This window comes from Sturnira hondurensis, unplaced genomic scaffold, assembly GCF_014824575.4.
Source record: "Sturnira hondurensis isolate 20B ecotype Veracruz unplaced genomic scaffold, ASM1482457v3 Scaffold0000022, whole genome shotgun sequence".
Lineage (NCBI taxonomy): Eukaryota > Metazoa > Chordata > Mammalia > Chiroptera > Phyllostomidae > Sturnira > Sturnira hondurensis.
In genome coordinates, this window is record NW_028072653.1 from 2,008,293 (window position 1) to 2,015,979 (window position 7,687).

Consider the following 7,687-nt stretch of genomic DNA (forward strand, 5'->3'; position numbering starts at 1 on the left):
TCAAATCTGGCCTGTGGCCTGTTTTCTTAGGGCTCAGAAGCTAAGAAGGATTTTTATATTTTTAAAAATATTCATTTGTTTTTAGAGAGAGGAGACGGGAAGGAGAAAGAGTGGGAAAGAAACATCAATGTGTGGTTGCCTCTCATGTGTCCCCTACTGGGGACCTGGCCTGCAACCCAGGCGTGTGCCCTGACTGGGAATTGATTGAACTGGCGACCATTTGCTTCACAGGCCTGCGCTCAATCCACTGAGCTACACCAGCCAGGGCGGATTTTTATATTTATAAAGTGTGAAAAGGACAAAGCAACAAACAAGAATTAAGAAGATGTCACGGAGACCATATGCAACCCATAAGCCCTAAATATTTACTATCTGGCCCTCTGCAAAAATGTTTGCTTTTATAAACCTCTGTTTTATATAGTCATGCCCTCATCCCACCCCTAACCCTTGGAAGCCGCTAGTCTTTGTCACTGTTGTTTTGTCTTTTGGAGAGTGTTGTGAGGTGGCAGTGCGTGGTATGTAGCCTCTTGAGATGTTGGAAAGCCTTGGAGGTGTGTTCATGTCATAGTTGACAGTCTTCCCTTTTTGTTGCTGGACATAGAGAGGGGCCATGCCATAACTTGTTTGTTCATTCGCCCGTTGGGAGACATTTGGGTGGTTTCTGGTTTGGGCATTTATGAATGGGGAGCTGTTGTGATTATCTATGTACAGATTTTTGGGTGAATAGAGGTGTTTTTCCCTGGGGTAGATGACTAGGAAACTATCATGCTTTTTCAGAGTGGCTGTACTAGTTTGCATTCCACCCAATAATGTCTGAGAGTTCCAGGTGCTTGCATCGTTGCCAGCACTTGGTATAGTCGCTTTTTTATTTTAGCTATTCTGATTGGTATGTAATATTTCCTTGTGGTTGATGATGTTGAAGAACATCTTTCCATGTGCTTATTTGCGGGGTGGGGATAGGAGGAAGTGGGAGTAGATAGTTTTCTCGCTTGTGTTGTGCTCTCCTGAATACTAGAGAGGGACCCTCTGTGAATGCCCACAGCCCTTCAGTGCTCTGTCCTGCAAACTAGCTGCCTTGGTCTACCCTGACTCCGCTCTCTCTCAGTGCAGGGGGTTGGCCTGGGCCCTCCTTTTTTCCCCACTCTGGCAGTCACAGGATGTACCTCATTTATTTCCCATCCTCTAGGGGTCACTGTCCTTTTTGCCTGATCTCTGTTTTCTTGGAAACCATTTTTGATAGATTTGTCCTGTTTATTAGTTGTTTTGAGCAGGAGGGTAAGTTGTTCCTGGTTACTCCATCTGGATTGGAATTGAAAGTTCCGCCCTGGCTGGTGTGGCTCAGTGGATTGAGTTCTGACCTGCAAACTTAAGGGTCACTGGTTCGATTCCCAGTCAGGGCACATGCCTGGGTTGCAGGCCAGGGCCCCAGTAGGGGGCACACAAGAGGCAACCACACATTAATGTTTCTCTCCCTCCCTTCCCCTCTCTAAAAATAAATAAAATCTTTAAAAAAAAAACTGTCCAGGTGACTCTCTTTGTTAACTGAGATAAAATTTATATAACATAAAATTCACCATTTTAACCTTTTTAATGTGTACAATTCAGTGGCCTTTAGTACATTCACAGTGTTGTGCAACTGTCTGATTTCAGAACATTTCATCTCCCCAGAAGAGAGACCCATGCTCATTAGGCAGCCATTCCTCATTTAATTAAATTAATTAGTTAATTTTAAAATATTTTATTTTTTTTAGGGGGTGAGGGAGAAAGAAAGGGAAGGAAATACTGATCAGTTGCCTCTGGTATGCACCCTGACCAGGGACTGAATCTGCAGCCTAGGCATGTGCTCTGACCTACGACCTTTTGCTTTGTGGGATCATGCCCAACCCACTGAACCACACAAGTCAGGGTGGCTTATTTAATTTTTAATGAAGCCCTGCTGCCCTGGGATCAAGTCCCAAGGCCGTGCAATGGCTCCTAGGGAGGCGACATGTGAGTCCTCCCCCGGAAAGCCCTTCTGATCAGGGCCTGGCTCACACCTGCTGTCCACCCTCGAGCTCTCCACTGAGACGCCGCTCTCACAGGGAACCTTTCCCGATACCCCAGCATTGGACTAGAGACCTCCTATTTGCTCAGCTAGCCCGGGTACTTGAATGTCTCCCAGTGTTTCCCACACTAAGCGGTGGCTGTCTGCCTGGGTGGCTGTCTGTTGTGTTGCCTGAGGAGGTGGCGGAGGTCTGTCCGACTCATTGGTGTATGCTTGCGCCTGGCTTGTGGCAGTGCTCAGGTGTTTGCCGAAATGAGTGAATATGCCATCTGTCCTGGGGGGTGCAGGCTCCTAGAGACGCAGTGACTGCACCACGCCTGCTGTTGGCATCATGCAGCGTCAGGGCCAAGGAGCCCTCACAGGCTTCACCGTCACAGGTTTCCACGGAGATTGTGTTGGTCACTTCCTGCGCCTGCCACAGCTGCGTCCTGTTTGTGTTCTCATGGCCCTGCCCATCTCCCTTCTGAGAAGGTCAAGGTTGTCAGGGTCAGATGTGAACTGGTTTTCTTGCTTCAGTAACTGCTGCCAGTGATGTTTTGTTGACCTCTCTTCCCTGCTAGGTAGTGGGTGATTCTTAACAGCATCTCAACGGATTCCATAGCTTTCCAGTTACTTTTGGTTAAAGTTCCGTTTGGTTTGGCATGTAAGCTTCAGTCCCATTCATTTTAAAGCTTCAGTCTCGAACTCACGACAGGCCGTCCTCCTCCCTCCCCTGGCACAGGCTCAGGCTGGGACCCAGCACGTGTGGTAACCCTCCCACTACTATGTGGCTTTTCCCTGCAGATGCCAGAAGGCGAACGCTATCCTCTCTCCTGGTGGTTGGTGCTCACGGGGCTGGTTCGGGCAAGCCCATGGCCCATTTTAGAACATGCTGCCCTTAGTGGCTTTTGGGGACTTTAGCCACATATGCTCAAGCAAGAGGAGCAATCAGATGGCTGGTCTCCTGTCCCTCTCCAGCTAGAATGAACGGCTGCTGAGGGGTTATCTTTGAGTCTCCAAGTCCAAGGCCTGGCCTGGGGTAGACAAACAATGAGTCTGTGGAATTGCATTACAGCCGGTCGTGTGGCAGCCAGTGGCTTGCCCATTTCCCTGTGTGCGTAGGCTCCCAGGAGGATTTGTGCCTACACTCCCTGTGCAGAGGCCTGCTTCCTGGAAGAGGAGCCCAGAGTGATGAGCTCCTCTTCAAGCACAAAGTGGAACAGGCTGCAGGCCTGGCCTTCTGGAGGTGGGAGGGGTTTCCATGGTGATGGCACATACCACCCCACCCCTCCATCATGCAGCCCCACTGCAGAGGGGGAGCTACCTGCCATGGGTATGCTGCTCGGAGCCCAGGCCACAGCTGGCACTGGCTTCCTGCACCTGTGCACTGACTCACTGGAAGGGACAGCTCGTTGGGGGTACCCAGTGGTACTCTAGTCTGGGTCAGGGCCCAAGTTGGCAGCATCTTCATCTTCTAGAAAGATCAATAGCTCATTGAGCACACTCTTCTGCAATCCCAGATTCAAAATAGCTACTAACTAGAGCAGAAAAACAAATCATCTTTCAGTCCTGGCTTGTAGTTGGAGGCAGAGGGGCGAGGGTGGCATGGGAGATGCTGAAGGAGCTAGTCGGGTGAAGGGAGGTGGGGAAAGCAGGCATGAAGTCATAGCTTGAAAAGGAGACGGAGAGGAGTGGTGACAGACGGCAGCAGACACGGCGGCACACAGTGCGTGGCCCTCGCAGGTGCTCAGCTGCAGGACTGTTGGGTTTCGTGGAGGAATGTGTTCCTGAAGACCATGCTCGGTTATTAGCAGTTGACAAAATTTAAGACTAATCCTAACATGCTGTATTGGTGTGCTTGGGCTGCCACACACAAGACCGCACACACTGGGCACTTAAACAACAAAACTTTATTTTCTGACAGTTTTGGAGGCTACAGGTACAGGATCAAGAAGTCAGTAGGGCTGGTTGCTTCTGAGGCCTCCCTCCTTGGCTTGCAGGTGGCTGCAATCTCTCTGTCCTCACAGGGTCTTCCTCTGTGCTATCCGTGTCTTAATCTCTTCTTATAAGGACACCAGCACGTCTACCCTAGGGTCCTCATTTTAAGTTAATTACCTCTTTAATGGTGTTCTCCAAATACAGTTACATGCTGAGTCCTTGAGTTAAGACTTCAACATACATATTTGGGGCAGTGGAGTGGTGGGGAGACACACTGCTTAGCCCATGACAAGTCATCACATGTTAAAGAGATGAAGTGATGTACCAACAGCATAAACATAATGTACACTTCACTTTTAGACCTGTTGAAACGTGGGAAGAGGGTCCTGCTGGCTCTCTGGGCAGCGCCATGGTGGTGGGCAGAGCAAGCACCTTAGGAACAGAGGCAAGAAGGGAGGCAAGGAGAACGTGCCACTATCGAAGCTCGGCTGGTGGCAAGACTACTGATGGTTATTCGTTTTGTCTGTTCCGTGTTGGTTTCACTAAAACATGCAACAGTCAGATTTGGAAGACCTCACCAGGTCTGCCAAATCCCAAAGGCGGTGCAAATCATGACCTGAGAGGGCAAATGACTTGAAAGAAGTGGTCAGTGAATTGATTCCAGGGCCCTGTCTGGTGCGGCGCAGCGGACTGAGCACTGGCCTGCAAAACAGAAGGTTGTGGGTTCGATTCCCAGTAAGGTCACATGCCTGCTTTGTGGGCCAGGTCCCCAGGTGGGGATCATGTGACAGGCAACCGATCGACGTATCCCTCACACATTGATGCTTCTCTCCCTCCCTTCCCTTCTCTCTAAAAGTAAACAAATGAATTTTTTTAAATTTTATTTATTTACTTATCTTTAGCGGGGAAGGAGAGAGGGAGAGAAACATCAATGTATGGTCGGCTTTCATGGGTCCCCTGCTGGGAGTTGGCCTGCAGGGAACTGGACTACAACCCAGGCATGTGCCCTGACTGGGAATCGAACCACGATCCTCTGGTTCGCAGACCTGCACTCATTCCACTGAGCTACACCAGCCAGGGCTTAAATAAATGAATTCTTAAAAAAAATAAATAAATTGGCCCTGGCTGGTGTAGCTCAGTGGATTGAGCGCAGGCTGCAAACCAAAGGGTTGCCAGTTCAAATCCCAGTCAGGGCACATTCCCCGGGTTGCGGGCCAGGTCCCCAGTGGGGGCCACATGAGAGGCAACCACACATTGATGCTTCTCTCTCTCTTTCTCCTTTCCTTCCCCTCTCTCTAAAAAGAAATAAAATCTTTAAAAAAAAAAAAAGAAGAGGCATTCTCTTTGTTAAAACGAAAAAAATAAATAGATTCCAGGTAGCATTGAAGAAGACAGAAAAGTCTTGCCAATCTATCTACTCTCTGATGTCATTGTTAAGAAAGTCAAAATGCCGAAGAAGCGCGGGTTTGAGTTGGGAAAACTCGTGGAGCTTCGTGGTGAAGGTAGGAGTTCTGGAAAAGCAGGGGATGAGACAGGTGCTAAAGCCGAACGAGCTGAGGGGTCGGAGCTCCCAGTCCAAGAATCTGTTTAAAATTCAGACATTTAACAGTGACAAAGAGTTCTCTTTGTGATATTTAAAAAAACTGTGAAGGGTGAATCTCGATAAATTCTGAAAAATCAGTCGGTGCTGCATTCACCGTTTATGCAGGCGGTCCCGCCGCCACCCCAGCCACTTCTCAGACATGCCCGCAGCCGACAACTGAGAAGGTCCGACGGCCTGGGACACGTCAGGTTTGGCCTCCGCTCAGCTCCAGCCACCCCCACAGCTGCCAAGCAACGAAGGGCTGTAGTGATGGATGCCCTGCAGAACACGCCAGCGGAGCAAGATCCAGCGTGGTCGTGGGGACTTTAAAGGCTAAAGATCTGGTAATCACGCCAGCCACCATTTTAAAGGAGAAACCAGACCCAAATACTGCGGTTCTCCCAACTGTTTCATGGATCACATCTTGACACTCGGAGTGGTCCTCAGAGTCTGGATGGAAGAGACCATATATCAAGCCTTTTCAGAACCTGTCATTGCATCCTAGCTCATCTGCTTTGCCCTGTGCTGTGGAGTTATTTGAAGGAACGAAGGTATTTTGAGGAGCAGATTCACAGTTTGACTCTTTCAGCCAAAGCTCAGCATGGGCAGAATGCACTGATCTGCTCTGAGGGCAACTTTGCCAGACTTTGACAAGGAAGAGCTTATGGAATGTATTCAATCGCTTGTAAAACTGGATCCCGAATGGGTCCTGAATTCAACATCTGTGGGTCTGTATATTTGTTCTCCACTCATTGGAACTGAGCCTTCTCTCGGGGGTCAAGAAGTCTCCCGGAGCCGTGGTCTTTGTGATCTTGATTGAGATAGAGGGGAACCTTGGTTCCAGTGTCCCTCCGGGCCAGCACAGCATTTGTGTGAGCCTGAGCAGCTGGGCCTGGGGACTGCAGGGTGGGTGGGAATCACGCGCATCCCTTTTTGCCCAACGTGATTCGATGGGTAGTGGGAGTCAGGTTCTGTGGCCCTGGGGAGAGGATAACCACATAAGGGAAGTTGGACTGTGAATCTTTTTCTTGACTGGATAAAAGAGGATGGCGAGGAAGAACTGGCAACTCCTCCGCTAGATGGCAGCGTTCTCCCAGGAGAGACAGGCGGGGCGCTCTGACCTGGCTGGCAGTGGGGTGAATTGAAGGTGTCGGGGAGGTACCTCACCCTGGCTCACTTGACAATAGCCCCGGAGCAGAACCGAGGGGAGGCCGTGGTTGGCCCCGCCGCAGCTGGCGTCGTCGGCCCGGTTTCTGGTAGATCTGTTGCACAAGGGTGAGACTCCACATTCCGTCTGTGGAGAATGGGCTTGCGCGGGCAAGCTGGGTCTTGGGCAGGCTGGCTGATGACTCAGCACGGATGAGAAGAGAGCAAGTAGATGATGGCCCTATCCTGAATGGAAAATACAGGATATTATCTGTGTGCTCTTGAGACAGACTGTTGCTTTTGAACGATGATAGATTCTTTGCCTACCTGTTTTCAGTTGTGCATGATGTTGTTTATATTACTGGTGTCCGCAGGGCGATTGTTTCCTCATGCCAGAGGAGATGAACCGCGTCATCAAATAGTGTTTTGTAAACTCGGCAGTACCATCTCGTCTCACCTTTCCTTAGAAAGGTGATAACGCAAGTCACACAGCAGAGAACCTCCCTCACTAATCTCAGTGCCTCCCTCGGTGCGGCACTCAGCTACAAAAATGTTCGTTTATTCTTTAGCCTAAGTCATATCCTGCTCCTCAACCCAATGAGGTGTGCATGGGTGTGTGTGTGTGTTTGAAAGCCGATCTGAGTAAATTTCATAAGTAACACTTCCTGTGACACAGCTTCATCTTCAGAAAGTGTTTTGTTTCTTCAAATCAAGCCTTTGAGAAACTGGGTTTGCTCACTTCACGTTTTTTACAGGCCCCGAGTCTATCCTAAGGTGGATCTCTCCCTTCCTCCTGTCATGGCAGTCCGCTCTGAGCTCTGCGCAGGCGCCAGCCAGACCCGAGCGCCTTTCTGCCTTTGCCCTTCCACCCCACACTGTAGTTGGCTGCTTGTGTCCCCGGGCACATTATGGGTACTCAGTAAATAGTAAATAATACTTACCTTCTAAAAAGGTTTATGTAGATGCCTTGATCATGCTTTTTATTTTAAAAAAAATTT

General features: G+C 49.5%; 1 pseudogene; it reads left to right on the forward strand.

Moving 5' to 3' along the window:
- The first annotated feature begins 5,408 nt into the window (after positions 1 to 5,408).
- Positions 5,409 to 6,974, forward strand: LOC118983770 (branched-chain-amino-acid aminotransferase, cytosolic-like; annotated as a pseudogene).
- Positions 6,975 to 7,687: the final 713 nt, after the last annotated feature.